Source organism: Bos taurus, chromosome 10 (genome assembly GCF_002263795.3).
Source record: "Bos taurus isolate L1 Dominette 01449 registration number 42190680 breed Hereford chromosome 10, ARS-UCD2.0, whole genome shotgun sequence".
Classification (NCBI taxonomy): domain Eukaryota; kingdom Metazoa; phylum Chordata; class Mammalia; order Artiodactyla; family Bovidae; genus Bos; species Bos taurus.
This window is the reverse complement of record NC_037337.1, coordinates 35,853,979-35,876,371: the sequence shown is the minus strand read 5'-3', so window position 1 is coordinate 35,876,371 and position 22,393 is coordinate 35,853,979. Positions and strand designations below refer to the sequence as shown.

At 54.4% G+C, this 22,393-nt stretch overlaps 1 protein-coding gene across 5 annotated transcripts in view; it reads right to left on the bottom strand.

The window, feature by feature from the left end:
- The window catches only part of PAK6 (p21 (RAC1) activated kinase 6), a 39,599-nt gene extending 19,316 nt beyond the window's left edge, over positions 1 to 20,283 (bottom strand). Inside the window, exons 1-3 of one of the 5 annotated variants that reach the window (XM_010809194.4) lie at positions 19,540 to 20,283; positions 18,715 to 18,793; positions 8,913 to 9,030 (exon numbers count right to left, since the gene is read on the bottom strand). The gene's annotated coding sequence lies outside the window, so the exon portion shown is untranslated. Of the gene's footprint in view, positions 1 to 8,912; positions 9,031 to 9,162; positions 9,274 to 9,516; positions 9,602 to 18,714; positions 18,794 to 19,305; positions 19,463 to 19,539 lie in introns of those variants that run through there. The other 4 variants (XM_010809195.4, XM_010809196.4, NM_001192198.1 and 1 more) reach the window with 4 other exon arrangements.
- Between the last annotated feature and the right edge of the window lie 2,110 nt (positions 20,284 to 22,393).

Here is a 22,393-nt window from a genome sequence, read left to right as displayed (position 1 = left end):
TTTGGAAAACTCAGCAGTGGCCACAGGACTGGAAAAGGTCAGTTTTCATTCCAATCCCAAAGAAAGGCAATGCCAAAGAATGCTCAAACTACCACACAATTGCACTCATCTCACACACTAGTAAAGTAATGCTCAAAATTCTCCAAGCCAGGCTTCAGCAATATGTGAACCGTGAACATCCTGATGTTCAAGCTGGTTTTAGAAAAGGAAGAGGAACCAGAGATCAAATTGCCAATATCCACTGGATCATGGAAAAAGCAAGAGAGTTCCAGAAAAACATCTGTTTCTGCTTTATTGACTATGCCAAAGCCTTTGACTGTGTGGATCACAATAAACTGGAAAATTCTGAAAGAGATGGGAATACCAGACCACCTGACCTGCCTCTTGAGAAATCTGTATGCAGGTCAGGAAGCAACAGTTAGAACTGGACATGGAACAACAGACTGGTTCCAAATAGGAAAAGGAGTACGTCAAAGCTGTATATTGTCACCCTGTTTATTTAACTTATATGCAGAGTACATCATGAGAAACGCTGGACTGGAAGAAACACAAGCTGGAATCAAGATTGCCGGGAGAAATATCAATAACCTCAGATATGCAGATGACACCACCCTTATGGCAGAAAGTGAAGAGGAACTCAGAAGCCTCTTGATGAAAGTGAAAGTGGAGAGTGAAAAAGTTGGCTTAAAGCTCAACATTCAGAAAATGAAGATCATGGCATCCGGTCCCATCACTTCATGGGAAATGGATCGGGAAACAGTGGAAACAGTGTCAGACTTTATTTTTCTGGGCTCCAAAATCACTACAGATGGTGACTGCAGCCATGAAATTAAAAGACGCTTACTCCTTAGAAGGAAAGTTATGACCAACCTAGATAGCATATTCAAAGGCAGAGACATTACTTTGCCAACAAAGGTTCGTCTAGTCAAGGCTCTGGTTTTTCCTGTGGTCATGTATGGATGTGAGAGTTGGACTGTGAAGAAGGCTGAGTGCCAAAGAATTGATGCTTTTGAACTGTGGTGTTGGAGAAGACTCTTGAGAGTCCCTTGGACTGCAAGGAGATCCAACCAGTCCTTTCTGAAGGAGACCAGCCCTGGGATTTCTTTGGAAAGAATGATGCTAAAGCTGAAACTCCAGTACTTTGGCCACGTCATGCGAAGAGTTGACTCATTGGAAAAGACTCTGATGCTGGGAGGGATTGGGGGCAAGAGGAGAAGGGGACGACAGAGGATGAGATGGCTGGATGGCATCAGTAACTCAATGGACGTGAGTCTGAGTGAACTCCGGGAGTTGGTGATGGACAAGGAGGCCTGGCGTGCTGCGATTCATGGGGTCGCAAAGAGTCGGACACGACTGAGTGACTGATCTGATCTGATCTGATCTGATGGCTGATTCAGGTTGAGGTTTGACAGAAAACAACAAAATTCTGTAAAGCAACTATCCTTCAATTAAAAAAAAAGAAATTGACAAACTGATTCTAAAATGTACAGAGAAATTAAGAATCAGGAATAGCCAAGACAGTCTTGAACAAGAACAAAGTTAGAGAGTTACGTTACTAGATATCAAGACTGATTATAAAGCTACCATAATTAATGCAGTGTGGAACTGGCACACAGATTGATGAGTCGACCAGTGGAACAGAAGAGAGCATCCAGAAATAGACTCACTCACATAAGGTCATTTAATTTACGACAGAGGTGACAGTGCAATATGGTGGGAACTGAAGGTCTTTTCCATAAATGTAGCTGAAGCAATTAGATATTCATATGAAAAAAGAAGAATCCGGAAAAACGAATTCGTATCATATCCCCAAACTAACTGGCTCTAAATGTGAAAGGTAAAATAATAAAGTGATGGTAGGGGGTTGGAGGGGGAAACCTATAGTCTGGCCATCCCCTGCCCTAGGTCTGCTGTGAGTGACTATGGGGGCCTCTCCTGGAGGCCCTGACCTGCTGGGGCCCAAACCTGTCCCTACCCATGGGTCCCAAGGACAAATTAAACCTCCAAGGTTTTCTTTGTCCAAAGCAGGCCTAGGTTAGCAATAGTAATTTCTTTCTAAAGATTTCACAAGGATTTTTGTAAAGATTTTACAAAGATTAATTTGTAAATGCAGTATGAACACAATGACTGTCTGAAGGGAAATGTAGCAAAATATTCATTATCGTTGCATTTGACTGCTGGGGCCCCAGGTGATTTCCTCCTACTCCATCTTTGTACTCTTCTGAATTTTCCGTAAAGACAATGGGCTGCTTTTTAAGTCGCTTCAGTCATGTCCAACTCTGTGCGACCCCATAGATGGCAGCCCACCAGGCGCCCCCATCTCTGGGAATCTCCAGGCAAGAACACTGGAATGGGTTGCCATTTCCTTCTCCAATGCATGAAAGTGAAAAGTCAAAGTGATGTTGCTCAGTCGTGTCCGACTCTTAGCGACCTCATGGACTGCAGCCTACCGTGCTCCTGCGTCCATGGGATTTTCCAGGCAAGAGTACTGGAGTGGGGTGCCATTGCCTTCTCCGAAAGAAAACAACATATTTTTAAATAAAGAAGAGTGATCCCTAAGGACTGAGTTCCTAAGAGATAAGCACCCACTTAAGTTTCTGATGTGGCCAGGTCACTGGGTATCCATCACCTGAGTGCCTCTCTCCAGTTCTGTGTCCTAGACACACACACGAATGCCCAGACAGGGGCCCTCCCTTGCCATTCCTAGGTCTCCATCTTCCACGAAGTTTCCCACCTTCTGACAAGCCCAGGAGTCCCTGGGCTGAGGGAGGGCGGGTGCTGAGTCAGCCTTGAGGTTAAATCAAACCAGGCCACGCCCACGTTTAAAACTGTCACCCAGCAGCTCCAGCGCTTTGAGTCCACACCCCAGTGGAAGAGCTCTCCTTAAAGAAGATACTCTGGAGGGGGACGCAGGAAGAAGGGTACTGTCCCCTCAGAGAGCCAGTCCCGGCCTTGCCTCCTGCCCAGCCTGACAGAAACTATGTGGGCTTCAGTGGCGGAAGAAAGTGGGCAGAGGCAGGGCGCCCTCTCTGGTTCAGGGTGAACTCCGCTGCCCCGGCCCCTCCCTTCTGGTCTGACACCTCGCCAGACCAGGGGAGGGAGGGGTTAGGAGTCTTCCTTAGGCTGGGATGCGTTTCTAGCCCGAGGAATGCTTTGCACATTCCTCTTCTGAATGGCCAAGGAAGTCACCATCCAGCCAGCAGGCTGGCCCATGACTGGGTGGGAGAAGAATGACCATCGCCAGAGAGGGGAGGGAAGGGGAGGGGAAGGGAGAGGAGGGGAGAGCCCTGCCCCAACCAGTCTGAGAAGGAAGCTCTGGGCACACCTCCTGAGGCGGCTGCTCCCTCCAGTGCAAGCCGAGCCTGGCACTTGGGGAGCCGGTCAGCTCCTGGCAGAGCCTTCTGGAGGAAGAGCTGCCACACCCAGTAACACTGAGGGTGGAGTTGGTGGGAGAGTTCAGGGAGCCACAGGCCCGGGTCACTGAGGGGTGGGACTCTCATGTCAGAGGAGCAGGAGACTGCAGAGAGAAAGGGAAGTAACTTTTCTTGAACACCTACTATGTGTTAGGCACTTTCCAAGCACCAACTAATTGAATCCTCAAAACAACCCTGGGAGGCAGGCATTATTATTATCATCTGCAAATCCAGATGGGGTTCAGGGAGGCTGAATAACTTGCCCAGGGTCCCAGAACCAGGAAATGACCGAGTTGGGGTTTGAACCCAGATCTGATTCCCAAGTCCTGCTCCATCCACCATGCCCACCCGGAAGGACTCGGGCTGTTGTTAGTCTCCTTCCCAGAGGTCTCTGTGAACAGGAAGGGGCCTGCACAGCCTGTGTAGAAGGGGGTGGGCCAGGGCCCGCTTCCTCAACCAAGATTGCTGGGTTCTTTCCTGTTCTGATCTGTGAGTCAGAGGCCAAGGGAGATGGGTGCTGTCCTGACTTGTAAGCTGACCCTTACTTTGGAACCAGGATTTGTTTTTGTTTTGCTTTGCAATGGTGGCGGTGCGGGTGTTCTAAAGAGCTCGCCTTGGCAGCTGTGATGCAGGGCCTGGCACATGGGAAAAGACTGCAGAAATAGCAGGAGAGTATTTTCTCCAGCACAGGTCACGTCCCCTCAGTAGGGTCTCAGCCTAAAGTCAGGCAACTGGCAAGCCTGGCTCAAGGAGGGTGGGCAGAGCTTTGTGGCTGATACTAGGGTTCTATGGTGACGGGTGTGAGGGGCGGTCGGGTGGTGGAGCCCCTGGACTAGGGGCTGTGGCTCAGCTGGTCCGGGGTCCATAACAGGGACGGCAGACAGCTGCACTGGGTGGGTCACTCTCTCAAGCTGCTCTTCCTCTGAGTGAGGAGACATCCGTCTGCCAGGCCTGGGGTGCCAGCACCACCAACCCACCAACCCAAGGCAGAGCCACGAAGGCATGAGTCTGCGCTTAAACCACAAAGCAGAGCACAGGCTTCCCAGTGAGCACTGCCATTTGAGGCAGACCCTGGGGAGTGAAACTGCCTGCTCCAGATGTGCTCCAAGACTGCCTTCCTGCCAGAAGTCCTCTTGGGATGTAACTCTGGGGCCCGTCTAGAGCCAGTGTCAACTGTTTTCTTAACCCTTGGTCTCTGCTTTTCACCAGAAGAGCTGGTGTCCAATGTGGCTGCCTCACCCCCAGACCTGGCTTCCAGTGGGCTCTGGTTGTTCCCATATGTTGAATTCTTTTCAAGGAAAGGATACTACTCCCACTGAAGGGATTCACAAGAGCACACTACAGGCTGGGAAGGTGCTTTCCAGAAAGCGAGCCTGAAGGAGTTTGCAGCCACTTGTAGGGAACAGGATTTAGTTGGCTATATAAGCTTTGGGATGTTGTAAGCTCTCTGTTAGGATGAGGCTGGTGGGATTCCCCTCCACCTACAGACGACTGGGAAAAGAGATGGCAACTGCCCCCGGGGCCCCACTCCCTCCGAGGGCTAGGGAGTGAGAGTGGGGTGCACACTTAGACCCCGTGAGGGAGGCCTGGGGCTGGTTTTGTCAGGGCTGTGTGCTGGCTCAGCGTGGACCGGGGTGTGCAGTCCCTAAGTTCTGCTTGTGATCCTGACCCCCTCTTCCATTCTAGGACTCAGCATTTCTGGAGGTGATAGGGGAATGGATTTATTCACCTCTGCCAGCTTCTCTAGGTACAGTGAGGCGAGAAACACCATCTGTCCCAGTTGGAGGGGCCGTTTGGGGTATTTTTAGTAATCATCCCTCAGGGAGTGCCTGGTGTAAGCACCAGGCTCTGGGCTGAGCATTTCACACACAGAATCCTCGCCACAAGCCCGTGAGATGGGCCTATTATTGTACCCATTCTGCAGATGAGGAAGCCCTTGCTCAGAGATTGATCTGCTCCAGTGAAGCAGCCAAGAAGGGAAAGATCTCTGTCAATTGGACCCAGACCCTGATGTGAATGCAGCTGCAGTCAGCTGTCACCTCCTACCACCCCACCCGTGTCATTCTCAGAGTCACGCAAGAGGCTCTGTGACCTGGAGGAGAGGTAAGGCCCTGAGTCCTAGAGCATGTACAAAGGCGCCCCACTGCTGCCTCCGTCCAGCCACAGAAGGGCCTACGGGGGACCTTGTTACCTCCAGAGCTGGGCCCTTCACCCTGAGGTCTGCTGCCCGGCCTCTTCATCATGCTCTGTGGGAACTCTCACCCCCCCCCAACCCTTCCATGACAAGGAATGTGCCTCACCAGCCCCCTGGTTGAGAATACCCTGGACAGAAGCCAGTCTTTCACTGGAGTATTCTCATCCGTCAGCAAGATTATTCTCAAAATTTTATAAAATTGTATTATTCGTTCATTTATTCAATAAATTTCATTTGTTGGGCATCTGCTCTGCTCAAGGCTCTGGGGATCGTGGTGAACAAAACAGAATCCTTGCTCTTGTGCGTTTAGCTGGCTTTTCCAAATAGATGTTGCTAGTCCCCTGACCTGCACGGCCTGCCTGTAGGACTTGCTGGGGTCTGGCTTCCCCTGAGCCCCTGCCTCATTTTCCATCCCTTGGTGGCATTCTCTGTAGGAGCTTGCCCACACTCTGCTGGCCTGTGCCAATGCATTCAGTGATGGGGATGTCCCCCTTCCTAAGGCCCCTGCCCTCTGTCCCCTCAGAGCTCGTCGTCCTTCGTGTAGGGCTGAGCTCTGTCCCCCCTCAGCTTACCAGGAGTCTGGGCCTCAAACTTCCCTCTGCATGTGACAAGAGAGGTGGCACCCCAGCACCCTTTCTGGTCCCTAGAAATGCACCAGGCAAAGGGCCTGAAGACAATTTCATTTGCTCTTCTGCCCAATTGTCCCCTGCAGTGTAGGTGAGTCCTAGACGCAGGCTGTGCCCCTTACTGCCCCTGCTCACAGGCTCTGAAAGATCTGCCCAGGGCGCTGTGCAGAAATGTGGACAGAGCATCCCCAGGATACAAAGCAGTACTCTGAGGTTCTTCTGCCCCACCAGAGTGGCCCAGAGAGAAGCCCAGTGTGCAGGACAGACGGCCTGTGCACAGAATGCGCCAGAATGTCTGGGTTCCCCACCCCTGGCATCCTACCCACACTACAGGTCTTAGTGAATCCCCAAGGGAAAGATAATGGGGCTGCTGTTGAAAAGAATATGATAATAAGTCTCATTCAATCACTTGTGTCAACACTCCAGCTAAATGAGAGGCCGAAGAGTCAGGCTGGTCAGCCAGGGAAGGTCAATATTGACTCAGGCCTGCCTCCTGGGCCCGGCTCCAGCCTGCAAGTGCCGTGTTGCGGTCCAGTCACAGCTCAAGCCAGAGCAGCCATCTGACCTCTGTTCACATACTTAGAATCTCAACCGCTTCCCCAGTCGGCAGTGCTGGGATTTCCTGGGCACAGGATTGTCTCCAAGGGCAGAGGGAAGCATGGCAGGGCTGCAGGCCTGGCCCCTCTTTGCTGTTCGATTTTCATCAGCTTCCACATAGACAGAGAGGCCCAAATCGTCATCACAAGCCTAGTGTGATGCCTCGCCCAAAGAACCTCCAGAGTCCCCTAGTCACAAAAAGACTGTTTTTACAGTTATTGTTTTAACTTTATCTCTATGTTGCTCCCTTCCTCACTCCAAGTTCACAAAACTGCAGTGAGATGGGCCAAACCTGTTGACTGAGTATATTTTTTAGGACGACCGGTGACCAAGGAGAGGAAGGCAGAGCCGAGAAAGGGAATCTACACATACACGTGTATTACATGCCCAGCACGTGTCAGACACTGTGATCATGACAGTGACGATTTTACAAGGTAGATTTTAAGAGCTAAGTCTACAGGTGGAGAAACTGAGGCTTAGAGGGAAGTCATTGTCTGAGATGGTGAGTGTGCAGCTAGGATTCAAGCCCAACTCCCAAGCTCTTCCACGATGCCTGATACACCCGGAAAAGCCAACTGACCTGCCCCAGATCACACAGCTCCTCTAGGCAGAGGTAGGACCAGAAGCCTCAAGCCAGAGTCTCTCTCTGGCCCAGTCTGCACTGGTGGTAACAGCATGTCCAGAGTCACCTATGAACAGGTGAAGCCCTGCAAGGCTTCACAGAGCATGCTGTTGTTTCTGCCTCCAAAGCCAATTCCCTTCCAGAAATGCCCCTGCCCAGGGGCGCCTCACTACCCACCCTCCACAGACCCTCGGCCTTGACTCTATTCCCACTGCTTGGCTCTAACATCCTCCACAGTCTCTTGCCACACAGCCAGACCATTCTTCAAGTTCTCCAAGAGAGGGCTCAGGTGGCTTAACCTTTTCCAAAACTGGAGGCAAGGCAGGTAGGCTCCTGCTGGGGCTGTCCTCCTGTATCAATTATTATTGTCACTTCACCAGCTGCCTTGTGAGGAAGACATGATCACCCCCATGTTATAGATAACTACATTAAAGTTAGGAGAGAAACAAAGTAACTTGCCTAAGGAATCAAAGGCAAGTCAGACTTTGAACCCAGCTCTTTCTGAGTTCCAAATGCTGTGCCCGCCACTGCAGTCCTACAGATGACTGGGAAGAGCTCACAGCAGAACTCACACCATGGGCTTCCCTGGTGGTCCAGTGGCTGGGAATCCACCTTGCAATGCAGGAGACACAGGTTCAATCCCTGATCTGGGAAGACCCCGCATGTCACAGAGAAACTAAGCCCATGTGTCACAACTACTAAACCCATATTCTAGAGCCCTCAAGCCATAACTACTTAAGCCCACACCCCCTTGAGCCTGTGCTTGGACAAGAGAAGCCACCGCAGTGAGAAACCCACACACCACGATGAAGGGTAGTCCCTGCTTTCTGTAAGTAGAAAAAGCCTGAGTGCAGCAACAAAGTCAACAAATAAATAAATATATCTTTAAAAAAAAAAAACCACACACACCAGAATGAGGCAAGGTAGAGAAAATGCAGCCTACACACTGGAAATCTTCATGTCTTGGCCCTTGGTGTCCTCAGCGGCATCTCCCTCCCAATTGGAATCCACTCACTGGGTGTGGGTGAAGTTGGAGAGATTTTAGCAGGTTGGAGAGCTGGGGAGTGATCTGGCAGGCTGGGATATGCGGACAAGCACCTCTGGCTGGGGCTCTTTCCTGACCTACTCAGCCCAAAGGCTGGGCCTGCTTCACTCCTCCTGTTTGGGAACCTCTTTCCCAAACAAGAATTCAGTGCACTGGCCTTGGTGACATTGCCTCTCCCCAGACAGGCATCAGACCTGGGCCAGGAACAAGGGCGGGCCATTTGAAGCCCTGTGCCTGCTGCGGGTGCAGGCGGTTGAAGTAACAATGCACGCCCACTAAGGACTGGGAGGGACCACTGCCTAACAGTACCGAAAACGAGCCAGCACAGGAGGGCCACCTGCCTGCCCACTGTCCCAGCCTCTGCCTCCCGCAGATCCCGAGAAGTCCCCTGGACACCCTTCCGGGGCTCACTCACCTCTGGGCCGCCTTCCCGGCCTCTTCTTTCTCCCAACTCCTCACTCTTTAGAGGGCAGAGCTTTCAGGCACCGAGGAAGGGGAAGGCCTGACACCTTCCAGGGCCAGTCCTCCGAGGCCTGGGTGTAAACAGATCAGAAATTCATTGTGACCGAGGTAGTAAGTATCCCCGCAGATTTTGCGACTGGCCGGAATTCAAAGGCTTCGGAACCGCCCCCCATCCCCCTCTGCCCGGCCTCCGACTGAGCCACCTTCTCAGGTGCGAGGGCAGGCGGCGGGCTCCCCGCGGAGCGCACGGGGACGGGGGGCGGTAGGCTCAGCGCTCCCTCTGGCCGCCTAGCTCCGACCCAGCGCGGCCGCCGGCCCCGCCTCGCCAGCACTAGCGAGGCGCTCTCTGGACGAAGCCCGCCCCCGCCAGCCTGGGCGCGAGCGCCGGGCGCACAAGCGGAGGGAGGTCGGCTCCCGGCGCAGCCGAGTCCCCTCTGCCCGCGCCGGCGGCCCCGCACTTCGGGGAAGGAAAACCCGGGGACCCGAAGCCTCGCGCGCGGGGAGGCCGGTCCCCGCCCCGGCGGGGCTCACAGCCCCTTGGCGGTCAGGACACCCACCTGCCGAGCGGGAAGCCCCCAGAGCTCTCCGAAAGGCCGCGGCAGTCCGGCCCACCCTCCGCCGGGAGGCGCCGGGAACGACGAGGAGAGGCCGGGCTTACATGTTTGTGCCGCGCCGGCTTCACCTGCCCGGAGTTTGATTTCGGGGTGTGGCCTCAGGTAGGACGCGGCGAACGCAGAGCCCGGGAGAAGTCGCCGAGGCGTGCAGGGGCAGCGGCCAGGGGGCCTCTTCTCCCGAGGAGCGCCCTTCTGCTCAACGCATTTTCCCTGGCCGCTCGGCTCCAGCGGCGGCCAGCCCTTTGCCTTCCTGTACTGGTCCCGGCCGCTGCCTACCGTGACCTATACATTTCCCTTCGGACCCTGGGCTGCCGCGTAGAGGACCGACCTGGACTGTCCACTGAACGCCTCTCTGTAATTAACTCCCTGATTTGCATTGAAGACGCACGCCCAGGCGGCGTGTACCCACCCCCCACCCGCACACCGTGGAGCGCCCTGAAACCTGCCACCTTGGCCTGTCCTGTCCCATCGGGACAAGGTCCCACGACTGCCTTGGGGTAGCCCCCTTGTGTGGGCAGGAAAGCGGAAATTATAGAGATCCCAATGCCTTTGTCAGATCTTGCTCAGTTTTGAGAACCCTCTGGTCTCAGGATTGTAGGGAACCTCTGTGGAAAGAAAGCTTCCGGGAGCCCTGGATCCCCACCCCACCCCCAGCCCCACCCCCGCCAAACAGAGGAGAAGATATGGTTCTAGAGCCAGTATCTCCTAGTTGTCCCCAGCAGTGCCCTGGCGGGGGGTTAGGATGGCTATCCCAAGTGGCTCACTCTGGGCTGCCCTTTGCCCTGCCCCTGGATTGGAGGATGGTTTGTCCTGTGTTTATATGTGTGGGAGAAGGGCAGGGGCCATCTGTCTCTTCCCTAAACAAGGAAGTGAGAAGACTCCTGCTGTCCTTGGGTCCAGAGAGAGGGCTGTGTCCAACTGAATATCCAGGGGATTCTAGCTTAGAAATTCAGTATATCTGGACCCCAGATGGCTGCCCCCCAAAGCAGTGGCAGGCACTGGGGACAATGCAGGGATTTTCATCACTTTGAGCACCTCAAAATTTATCATTGAGGTCACTGTTGCCATGTACAGTTTTGCTCACTGATTCTTCAGACATTGTGCAATTTATGAATAAAGAATCTGCATTTTAGGCTCAGTTGCTATGCACAGTTTACTGTAGGCTCCCACCAAACACAGCTGAGATGGCCAGTGGGAATTCATCACTCCAAACAGGCCTGCACCCTGTCTGGCTGCATGTCCGTCCTTAGCCTCCCTGGGGAAGGCATGGTGATGCCAGGTGGACAGGCTGGCTATGGGAAGCTGGTTGTGCTGGGTGGGAGAAGGAGGGAGAGGGGAAAATGGTTGTTGAGGATTTGAAATGAAGCAGGAACCAAAGCTAGAATGAAATGCATTACACCATTGAACCTAGAATCAACACCCTAAATTATTTTTTTAATTGACACACACAAATTATTTTCTTTTAATTAAAATACCTTGTATACCAAAACCACAGTTCTAAGCAGGACTTTTGAACTGTTAAGCTACACTAAAGTGTGAACATTATAGTATTATCAGAAATGAACTGGTATTTAATTTGGTTGGATCCAGGCTTGGGTATCCCAGAAAGGCTACAAGCCAAGTCCCATCCTTACCCCATAGGGAGAAAGTCTAGGGAAACTTGGGGGGCCTCTCATCTTTGAGATCTTTGGGGCCTTAAGAGAGACAGGACTCCTACTTAAGTAAGACTGACTGAGAAAGTAATGAATCCCCCATCTCTGGAGGTATTCAAGAAGCAGATAAAATCTGTCAGATGTGCTAGAGTAAAGGTTCCCATAGTGAATACCAGACTAGACTAGGGGGCCTCTTGGGCCCATCATAGCTCCACATTTCTGCGCTTCCAGGTGGGGTACAGATGGATCTTCTGCGGTGGGTTGGATGACCCTCTGCTTATCTGGATGGCTGGGAGGTACAGAATGGATCCTGAGTGAGTAACTTCTGTGTGCGACTCTCTCCACTTCCCCATCTTCCTCTCATCCACTCCCAACTCAGCCCTGCCCAGGAGGAGGAGGCAGAATAACAGTGCCGGAAGTGGCGGGGACAGTCTAGGGACAGCTTCTTCTCCAGCATCTACAAGCCTCCTTCTGGCCTATTGTCAGGTTGCCACCCCAAGCACAGGGAGAGGGCCCAGGCACACCCTCCTTTGAAGAGCCTTGGCAGCTGGCATAGGCCTTCTGGTCGAGGGAGTTGTCCATGTACTGCCATTCCACAGATTGGGCAGGAGTGCTGGACTAGGGCACTGAAAGCTGGCATTTCCCCATGGGCTGTGGTTCTCAGAGCCCTACCAGCTCTGGGGCACTGGTCAACCAGCCTGGTCTGGGAGGGTGTCAGGGAGGGCACATGGGCAGGGCAGGCACTCCCTGGCTCTCAGCCTGTGGCTGTCAGGGCCTGTTGAAACATCTGAGCTGAGAACCCGGGTTAGGGCCAAGGAGGAGAGATACAGATCAACTTGTGGTTTGGAAACACAAACACATTATCTTTCCCCGGCACCTTTCTGCTCCGTGACTCGAAAAGCTTCCTCAGGGTCCTTTCTCTGGGTGACTGCCCTTCTCTAATAATAATGCCTACCGATTATTGAATGCTTCTGATGGGCCAGGCCCCATGCTAAGCTATTTACACATATCATCACTCAAGTCTTCACAACAACCCTGAGACAGAAGGACTGTACTGTTGTTATTCTCATTTTATGGATGAGGAAACAGATGAGGCCCAGACTGGTTAAGCAGCCGGCTCAGGGTCTTGTAGTTACTGAGTGGTGGAGCCAGAATTTCAACCCAAGAGTATCTGTCCCCAGTCCATTCTTATAACTCAGTACTGCTCAGAGTTCTCTGGTTGCAGACTGTCAGATATGATTGACCATGCGGGGTCAGGTCCATGGCAGCAGTCGGTTGGAGAGGCACTGGTAATTTGCCTCTTGGTGCTGGCCCTGACTACCACCCAGGAAGGGCAAGTCATGTGACACAGAGAAGTGTGTGGGGTAATCTCTCCTCCATTTCTGGTGAGGGGATGAGGAACCCCACATGGCCCTGGGTACGAGGGGCAGAGAGGGCCTCAGTTTCTGCCATCTCTTACTGAGTCATGAGCCAGCACTCTGCTTGAAATCCCTGCATCAAGCCATCTGTCCTTCACAGACCCAGAATGTGCCAGGTACCCTCAGGCCACATGGGGAGGTGGGGCCTTGCACCTGCTTGCTACCTGGCTGGAGAAACCCCTTGGGGCCGGCCTCTAGGAGGAGTAGCAGCCCATTCACCCTGAGCCCCTAGTCTGAGGAGAGGAGGCATTCTTTGGAGAAGATCTCTTCCTCCCCTTCTCTTGTAGGCTGCCTGCGCCTGTCCCTTCCTGCTCTTGGGGTGGTCTGGATCAGTGCCCCTCACCCTGATAAAACTATCCATCTCTCTCCTAATGGACCTGGGAGGCAACCTCTGAGGGTTTGGGAGAATGAATTGAGAAAGCTGAGGTTGCCAAACCCTTGGGGTCTTCAGGCAGGAGGGAGGTTGAATCTAGCCACAGAGACCATGAGTTCCGACAGGATCGGAGCCCTTCTGCCTTTCTAGACTTCCAGCTTGTCTCAGCATTAGTTTCTTGATGTGTATAAGGGGGGAGAGGGTTCCCTTCTTAGGGGGATTCCCTGATGGCTCAGTGGGTAAAGAATATGCTTGCAATGCAGGAGACACAGGAGACATGGGTTTGATCCCTAGGTCCGGAAGACCCCCTGAAGTAGGAAATGGCCACCCACTCCAGTATTCTTGCCTGGGAAATGCCATGGACAGAGAACTCTGGAGGCCTACAGTCCATAGGGGAGCAAAGAGTCTGACATAGCTGAACAACTGAGCATGCATACATGTACCCTTCTTCCTCGGGAAGATGGTAGAATAATGAGGTCTAGAGCATTGGGGTACAGGGGCCTCAAAGGACCAGCATCCCCAAACAGGGTGAGAGTTCTTGGCTCTTGGCCCTCACAGCTGCTGAAGGGTCCAAGGAGAAAACACCCCTCCCACACATCATGTATGCACAAGCTGCCACTGGGAGCAATGGAGCCCAGTTTAGTGCACCACCAGGGCAGAATCCCAGGGTTCTTCCAGGAGACCTAGATACTAAATCACTCCAAATCCCAGAGAGAGAACCCCAGCCCCATCTGGCAGCACCACCGGGGCCCAGTTAGGTTTGGGGAAAGTCCATAGGACTCCCCTGCCTGGTCACTGCCACTCTGCACCTCAGCTGAAGGAAATGACCACACCCTGCCTTTCCTCAAGCATGCATCTGTACTGGGCTTCCTTTGCCAACTAGAATACATAGGCCCATCTTCTCTAAATGAAAGTTGACACTGAGGCTGAGCTTCCTGAAAGTCCCAAAGGGACCTGGTGACCTGGACGAGTCACCCAGATGCAGGGGCCACTGTCCACCCACCTCAAGGGGCTGGAGCAGGGTCAGGGTAGACTGCAGCACCCTTCCTGGGTACATGGGGGCATGAGCTACCCTGGAGCGGGTGGCACCAGAAAGAGCCACCTCTGTGCTAAGGACACTCATTTTAGAGACATGATGAATTCCTTTAATATCTTCTCACTATGATCACTTTGCAGCCCCTGCTCTTAATGGGCTCCAAAGTTCCATCCAAATGTCTGTTGTTGGCAGTTTAGTTCTCTAGCTGGCATTTTTGCTGGCAGAACTAACAGCTGGAAGCTTCCTGAATGGAAACCCTTCATTGTCATTTCCTCTCTCCCAGGAACCTCCAGGAGCTGCCCCCAGTCTAAGGTCAGGGCAGGGTTCTGATGGGCACCCATGTCCTGGAGCCAAGGGCCTGACTTTCAGGAAGGACAAGTGAGTTGGAGCAGCAGAAGGCTTGTGCTCCAAGTAGGTATGAACTCCGGCCAGATCCAGGGAAGGAAAGAGTGAGGAAGCATGATGTTGGCTGCCTAAGCCACATCTACAACCTTCTGGGGGACACCTTAGCTCTAAATGCACGAAGGTCACAGACTCTGGCCCATGTGGCCTCTTGGGAGCATTAACCATCTTGCTATAAAGCTTGGGGCACTCCACCTTCTGCATCCGCCTTGGGTCAGTGTGAGAACATGACTTGCCACTTGGCTGGGCTGGGCTATGCTTAGAGGGTGCTAGGATGGGGTGTGGGCAGACAGCTACCATCATCTGTTCTCAGGGTGTTTCATTCTTTAGTCTCCGGACCACACCTCAACCGCCCTGGGAGGGCCTGTGGGACCTTTATGTGAACACTGACATGAAGGGTCCTGGTGTGCACTGCCCTACTTGTCTCTCCTCCCAGCGGTTCTTGCTAAGAGACAGCTCCACCTCCTGTCTGACCAACCTCTCCTCTATAGGAGGCCTGCATGCTTGTTAACTCCTGGCCTTGCATTCATGTCCCTGGGTCTGAGATCTCCACCTTTCCTGATCCCTGACATGCCATCTCCCAGAAAAACCCACTATCATGGGATATAAAAGCCAGCTTGGGCCTGGTGTCAGGGAGACAAATGACAGATGACAGGCCGCCTGCTCCTGGAATCTGACCTTTGATGGTGGACGCTTAAATTCCTGCCCAGGGTCATGGCATATAACTGGGGAAAAGACCACCTGAGGCAGAGGATCTCCTGTGTGCCTCCCGGTCACAGAGTCAGCTCCAGAATCTCTTTCCTTCCTAGATGCTATCACCATTACCCTGTCCTTTGGCTTCAGACATTAACAGGCTTATGTTCAAAATAGAAAATGCTTCCTGGGACAAGTAGAGCTGAGTCTATCTATTTACAAATTAGCTGAATCTGTTTATCAGAGAGTGGCTTGGTCCAAGGAGGGGGTCAAGCCTGTCTCCTTGTGGGGAGCTGGCAAAAGAGCACGGGCTGAGCTGGGGCTCCAGGTCAAGTAAGAAGTAGGGGCTGGGGAAGTGCAGGGCCCAACCCTGTTAGGGCAGGATGCACAGAGGAGCAAGGGAACCTGTCCGGCCTCCTACTGTGTCAGGCTGGCTGCCTCTCCCAACCATTGAGTTACCTGGCAGCTCTCATCTGGCCCTGCTTGGGGGCGCCTTTACCAATGCTCCTAATGGAAAGGCTGGGACCCCCAGGCCCGAAACTGACTCTGCTGCCAGTCAGTTCTGTGATCTCAGGACCCCGCTTTCCTTCTCTGGGTTCTGTTTCACTCTGTGAAATGATAAGGGCTACGTTACACAGTTTTGGGGCTTCCCTTTGGCTTGATGCTCTACAGCGATCCATCCAGGGTGGCCAGCTCCTATCTGGGGCAGCCCTTCCCTCCTCTGCACTCCTGCCCACTGGCCTGGGATTGTGCTCTGCATGCACAGCTGGTCCCTGTCTCTCTGCACCCTCTGGGTCTTCTTGCACAACCCCCTAGGGAACCTCATTCGAAGCCGAAAGGAAATGGAGGTTGGAGGCGCCAGGCCAGGACTGAACCAGAGAACTAGTCCTCCCGGTTTTAAGGTTTTAACCCTGCCACAGCAGCAGCACTCAGGGGCGGGGTGGCGAGCAGGCAGTGGGGGCCTTGAGCAAGGTGACTGGTTCCTTGCTATTTGCCCTGCAGTGGGTGAGCGGGCTGGGCTCCTGCTGCATGGGATTCAGAGACCAGAATTGGGAACCAGCAGACCTGAGCTTCCTGGTCAGGCTTCTCTGAGCACGTGGAGCCCCTCCCCGTCCCCAGTCCTGGGCAGCCTGAGTGTGCAAGAGAACACAGCCTTGCCTCCCTCCCCCCTGCCCATTAGCCAGAGGCCTGAGGCCCCCCAAGTCTTGGTGAACTTGGGAAAACCAGAGCCATGCAGAAAGGTGTCAGCATCGCTGACCAAGCACTTCAAGGGTGAAAGGTCACCACAGAGAGCCCATGGGTGTACAAAAAGCCATCATTGTCCCTCTGTAAAGTCTCTGCCCTGCGTGGTGAGTCGTGATGAGGTTTTATAGAAAATGCTGGCCAGCGTGAGTGTCCCTTTGTTGGGGTGGGTATGTTGTCATGGAGCTGTAAGGGAACCTGTCCCCTGCCCCACCCCTTCCTGTGCTAACTACCCCCAGGGTATGAAAATCCATCCTGTTCAGCTTTCCTCTCCCCTGTCTGTTGAAGGGCTGTAAGCTCCCCAGGGCAAGGGTTCTGTCCTGCTCACTCTTCAGCACTCCCATCCCTCACCCTGTCCTGCCACCAGAGTTGGCTCCCCGCAGTCAGGCCATCTCTCCTCACTGCCTGCGAGCCAGTGAGCCAGCACAAGGGGCCAGTGGCCATCCTCCAGTGCCGCCTACAGCCCACACCTCACCCAGAAAAGACAAGTCCCCTCCTTTATCCCACCCCTCACACCTCTCACCTTAGCTCCTCATGGGCCCTCGGACTGAGCTTGGAAAGGGCAGCTTCCAGGACCAGTGGGCCTGTTAATCCCAGACAGGAGGGCCAGCCCGCCTTGAGGAAGTCAGAGCTCTTCCGGATTCCGAAGCTTCCATTTTCCATGATCTAGTCCAACCTGTCGGCTAGTTCTTTTAGGGACAGGCTGCAGAGGGCCCGTTATGAGGTTTGCTAGCAAGCTTCGCACCAGCTGAGTCTCCTTCCCACTCAGGTGTGGGGGGCATCCAGCAGGAAGGACTCTGCTTCCGGCCACAGGTCAGCTTCCCCCAAGTCCTTCTGGCCTTCTGAACCCAGGACAGAGTGCACAGAGGACCTCTGGGGCCATTTGGGTGAGCAGTGTGGTCTCTCAGGGTCTGTGCCTCCTCCCTGTCTGGGCCTCCCACCCAGCCCAGCCAGCTACCACCCTGCTGGCCTGCTGTTTATCTGGTGCTCCCCAGCTGCTGCCTCTCTGCCCCTAGCCAGACACCAGATGCTGCTCAGCTCTGCATACATAGGGCACTGCCAGGCGTGGAGTGGCCTTTTCCCAGGCAGTGGGAATACCCCTCAGATGGTAATGCCACAGCTAGTAAAGACTCCCTTTTTCCTTGCCCTGGAACCAGGTATGGGGATTAAATGAGTGGGAGACACTTGTGTTCATCCTGACTCTGGTCCCTTGAGCTCCTCCAGGATAGGAGCATTCCTGGTCATTTTGGGGGATTCTGTGCAGAGTGGGTTTGCCTGGCTGGAGGCCGCTGACCTGACTGCACCTCTCCCTGTGCCTGGCATGTTCCAGATTGCTCAGCTCACCAAGAATGTCTGTCCTTGGGGGACTGAAAGGTCCATGCAGCCCCCATCTTCCTCCCTTGTAGCCACTGCAGGGTGCACGGAGCTTTCCACCCAAATCAGGGGCTCCCAGGCCTGCTCCTGGGGCCAACTCCTCTTCACAAGGCACCCTGGTCACCAGGGCTCCCAGGTTTGTCACTCCTGAGCTGCAAAGAGGACTCCTTGCTTAGCCCAGAGGCCTTATTCTTGGCTAGGTGAGCTTCTGTGAGGCTGAGTCCCAGGCCCACCAGGCCTGGGGACCATGCAGTCCAGAGCTCATCCTCGACTTCAGAAACCTGGTTCCCACCAAAATCACTTAAGGAGAGACCCGAAGCAGGACCCTCCGACCTTGGTGTGTGATATCAGGGAAAAAGCAAACTACACCATATGAGCCTTGCTTCTTGTGGGGTGGGGTGGGGGCGGGATGTAGGGGGTCCCTAGTGCTTTATAAACTGGAGCTCAATGGGCCTGGTGTCCCTAAAGCTCTGACTAGGTCATTAACCCTGGGGCCTGCTCTCAGCCCAGCAGTCCCCTGAACTGGGCTGATGCCAAGTTTCAGAGTCAGAATCTGTGCCAAGTCAAGCTCAGCATGAGGGTGTGACTTGGATCCCAGGCCCCAGTGGATGCTCCATAAATATTTGTGGGATGAACACATGAGGGGAGTGTCCCAGAGGTGGTGGGGCCTCCCGGAGGGGCGTCCTGATGGCAGTGCGTGCACCACCCAGCAGGAAGGGGAGGTGAAGGCAGGAGCAGCGGAAACAAGCATTTCTCTCTCTGGCTGGGGAGCCAGAGGCCAACTTGGACAGGGTTGCTTCCAAATCCATCTTGGAAGGGGGGCAGATGGGGTGGGGTGTGGGCGTGGGGCTCCTGAGCCCAGAAACCCACAACTGCCGCTCCTGTTCCAGATGGTGGGCAACCTGAACACCTCGGTACCCCCACCCTGCCCGGGAGCCGCAGGGACCTTACCTGAGCTGTCCTTGGCAGCTGGGCCCCGAGCTCCCCACTGCAGGCCTCCACTTGTCTCTAGCTCAGGAAGCGGCACTCCCTTCAGGAAAAGAAAAAGAAAACCTCAGTGCTTTTCTCACTCAGCTGCTTCTCCCGAAGGCTCCTGGTTGGTGTCGTCCTGCCTCTGTGGGCACACAGCCTCCTCCCTCCCGGCGGCTTACTCACCGGTGTGCTTGTGAGGCTGCCAGCTGTGTGGGGGAAGCGGGGGGCCCACGCCCCTTGGCCTGACACACACCGGAGCGTGCCGTGTGGGGTCGAGGGCCCAAGGGGCTGGCCCTCTGGGTCCTGAGTATGGGGGACCGGAGCCCTGGGCAACATCTTCCCCAGGGATGTCCCCAAACGAGCTCGGTGGGAGACACACTGGAGAGGGATGAATTCCTGTAGGAAGCTGAGTGCCCAGGGCTGCCAGAAGACGGGGCAGCCCAAGCGCTGTCCGGCACTCTGGGGGGTTGGTTTCCAACCTTGGCCCACTCCCTACCCTGGCATCCTGTGTGTCTCTGTCCCGTGGACTCAGTGGGTCCTGGGCCCATCTGAGCTGGAACTGCGCCTCACCTGCTCAGGCCGGGTGCCTGGCATCCTTTTCAACAGCACCCATCTTGGGCAGGCCCAGTATCGGTCAGGGTGAATGGATGCTGGATCCCCCGCCCCCAACTCTCACTGGCCCCCCGTGGTCTGCTCTCACACATTTGCTCCTCTCTCTCGCGCGCTCTCTCTCTCTCTCTCTCTCTCACACACACACACACACACACACACACACGTGGAGCCACACCCAGCAGAGCCACCTACCTTCCCCAGGCCAGCCTAAGCCAATCCAGCCTTGATCTCCAAGTGCCACTCTGACCCTAGGAGCCACTCATTTATAGAAATATCTCGTAGGAGGTGTGTTCAAAGCCGGGCAGGAGGACTCCGGTCGGCTAGACCAGACTCCCCTTCTCTCCCGACACCTCCAGAGGATAGGCCGCCTCATCACCTTATCTGCTATTGCACTTTGCTGACTGACGTCTCTCCCGGGCACCTCGGGCCCCCACGGCATCTTCCATATCCTTAGGGGGTGGCGGCAGGCTTGTGGCAGGTCCCATCTTCCGTGGAGCCCCAGGTAGGGAGGGGAGAGCTGGAAGGGGCGGGACCCAGGTGCAGCTCCAAGTTGCCAGCTCCCAAAATAATCAGATGCAAAAGGGAAGGAAGAAATCTCCAGGCCAGTGGGTGACTCAGTGCCCGTGGGCCGGCTTAGTCACCTGGATAGCTGCTCCTGGCTCCCAGCACCTCAGGCTGGGAGCGATGCCCTGCCCCCTGCAGCCGGCAGCAGCAGGCTGTCAAAGGGAGTGCGGCCACGGAGCCCCAGCTGGCCCAGGGCTCCCGGCAGGCGGGCACCGGTTTCCTCCCCAGCTGCCTGTCCCTCCTCCACCGAGCACCCCGGCTCACTTTGGGATTTCTCCATTAAATCCTCAGGCAGCGACCTGCTCGTTTGGGGCTCCGAGCTGCTCCAACGTTGCTTGGCAATTTTGATATCGTCGGGGGTTGCCATGGGGAGGAGGGTGATGTCATTGACACAAAAAAAACCCACTGAATTTACAAATCAGCTGGGGCTGGAGCTATTTATAAAAACACGTTTTTCCCTGCCTTCCTTTACTGAGGGGGAAGCGGGGGGAAGGGCTGCCTGTGCTCTCAGGGCGAGCCTCCCCCCTGCAGCCCTGGACCTCCCGGGCTCCCCGCCCCCAGGGCTGCAAGACCTGGCTGCCGGGCCACAGCTGGCTGAGCCCCGCTTTTGGGGTCTCGGTTGGTTTTGCTGTGAAGAGTGAGAAAGCGGCACATAGAGGGTGCTGGGCAGCATGGGCATCAGCTTCAGGGCTTGGCAGGGACCCTTTGTTTCCCAGCCCCTGATCTGAAGTATCGGCCTTTGCAAGTGGGTGCTTGAGCTCCCCTGGGGCCAGGGAGAGCTCAGCCTTGCACAGTGCCCTCCGGGTCCCCGAATCCATCCATCCCCTCACTGGTTCTTTATCTTCTCCCAGTGCCCAAGCCCAATCTCGGCCCCCTGCTCCTCTCTCCCATACTCGCCCACGGTCCTGTTGGAAAACCATCCTATCCGTGGTTTTGACCATCAACCTGGAAATGCTCACTCCAGAGCCCAAGTCACAGCTGCCAACACGGGCACCACCTTCACCAGCCAGTTCCCACCCCAGTGCCCACTGCTGCTGATGGCCAGATGGAAACCCACCATTCCCCTCGATGCTTCCCCACCCCCGCCCCTTACATCCAAGGTGGCACTAGGCTGCTCATGTTATTTTTGAAAACTCCTTCATGAATTTTCTTCCATAAATAAACAGCGTGGTGTTTGGTTAAAAGCCCAGGTTCCGAGCTTTCTGTCCCGAGTTCACATCCCAGCTTTACCGTTCATCAGCTGAGTGAATTTTGGCATGTTATATAACCACCTGGACCTTGATTTCCTCGTCTGTAAAATGGGGATGATTTCACCTGCCTACAGGGTTGTGGGAAGTAAGTGAACAAAGCTCCTGGCCCAGGAACTGCTCACCCTGAGAGCTCAGAAAACATGAATGTTCTCAGCTTTCCGCTTCATGACTGGGCTGTTTGGGGCTCACTCTTATCCACCCACCAAACAGCGGCAGATTAATCTATAGAACGATGACCTCAGTCACCTCCTGAGTGACGGTCTCAGGCTGCGCACATAGACATTTTGATTGAGCTGTGCAGTATGGGACCACGTGGCCTGTTTAGTCACAAAAACTCAATTAGGGTTTCTAATTACTAGTCATCTTGAGCAGAAAAGGGATTTTTTTGGACAGCCATCAGGTAACTAGCTCCCAGCACTGATGAGAAATCTGGAGAATCAAGTCCGGGACAGAAGCCAGGCAGTACAGAGGTCTTTAGGCATCAGACCTGACTCTGCAGATTCCATGCCTCCCCCACCTGGATGGAAGGTGCTCCCACCACGTGCTCCACCTGGTGTGCCTCTGGTCTGGTGGAGCAGAGGGTAGCCTTGTCAAGGGTTCCCATTACCCACATGAGGTGGGAAAGAAGATTAGGGTGGAGGCGCTGAAGGAAACTGTATGTGCGTGAGTGCTCAGCTACTCAGTTGTGCCCGACTCTCTGCAACCCCATGGACTGTAGCCCACCAGGCTCCTCTGGGATTCTCCAGGAAAGAATACTGGAGCGGGCTGGCATTTTCTCCTCCAGGGAGTCTTCCTGACCCAGGGATCAAACCCACATCTCCTGTGGCTCCTGCATTGGCAGGTGGATTCTTTACCACTGAGCTACCTGGGAAGCCCCAAAGGAAAGGGTGCTGGAGTTCAGAAACCAGTCAAGGGTCACCATGGGTCTTGGCCACTTTCGCTCATCCTTCCAAATTCCTGAGAGTGATAATCAGACATTGTTGATTCTGTCTTCAGGGACTTCGGGAAGCTGACGCCTGCACAAAGTAGAACTCATTCATTCCTCTACGTAATGTTGCATGGATTCTTTTTATTTTTTTTTGACAGGGTTTCTTGATTTGGTGAGAATTGCTGCCAACTGAGACCCCTTTCCTCACAGGTTGTAGAAAAGGGGAAATCTGTCAGCCATTGGAAGAAACCCTTCAAAGGCTTGGCTGCCTCTTGTAGGGGGCAGCCGGACAGATGCCTGCATT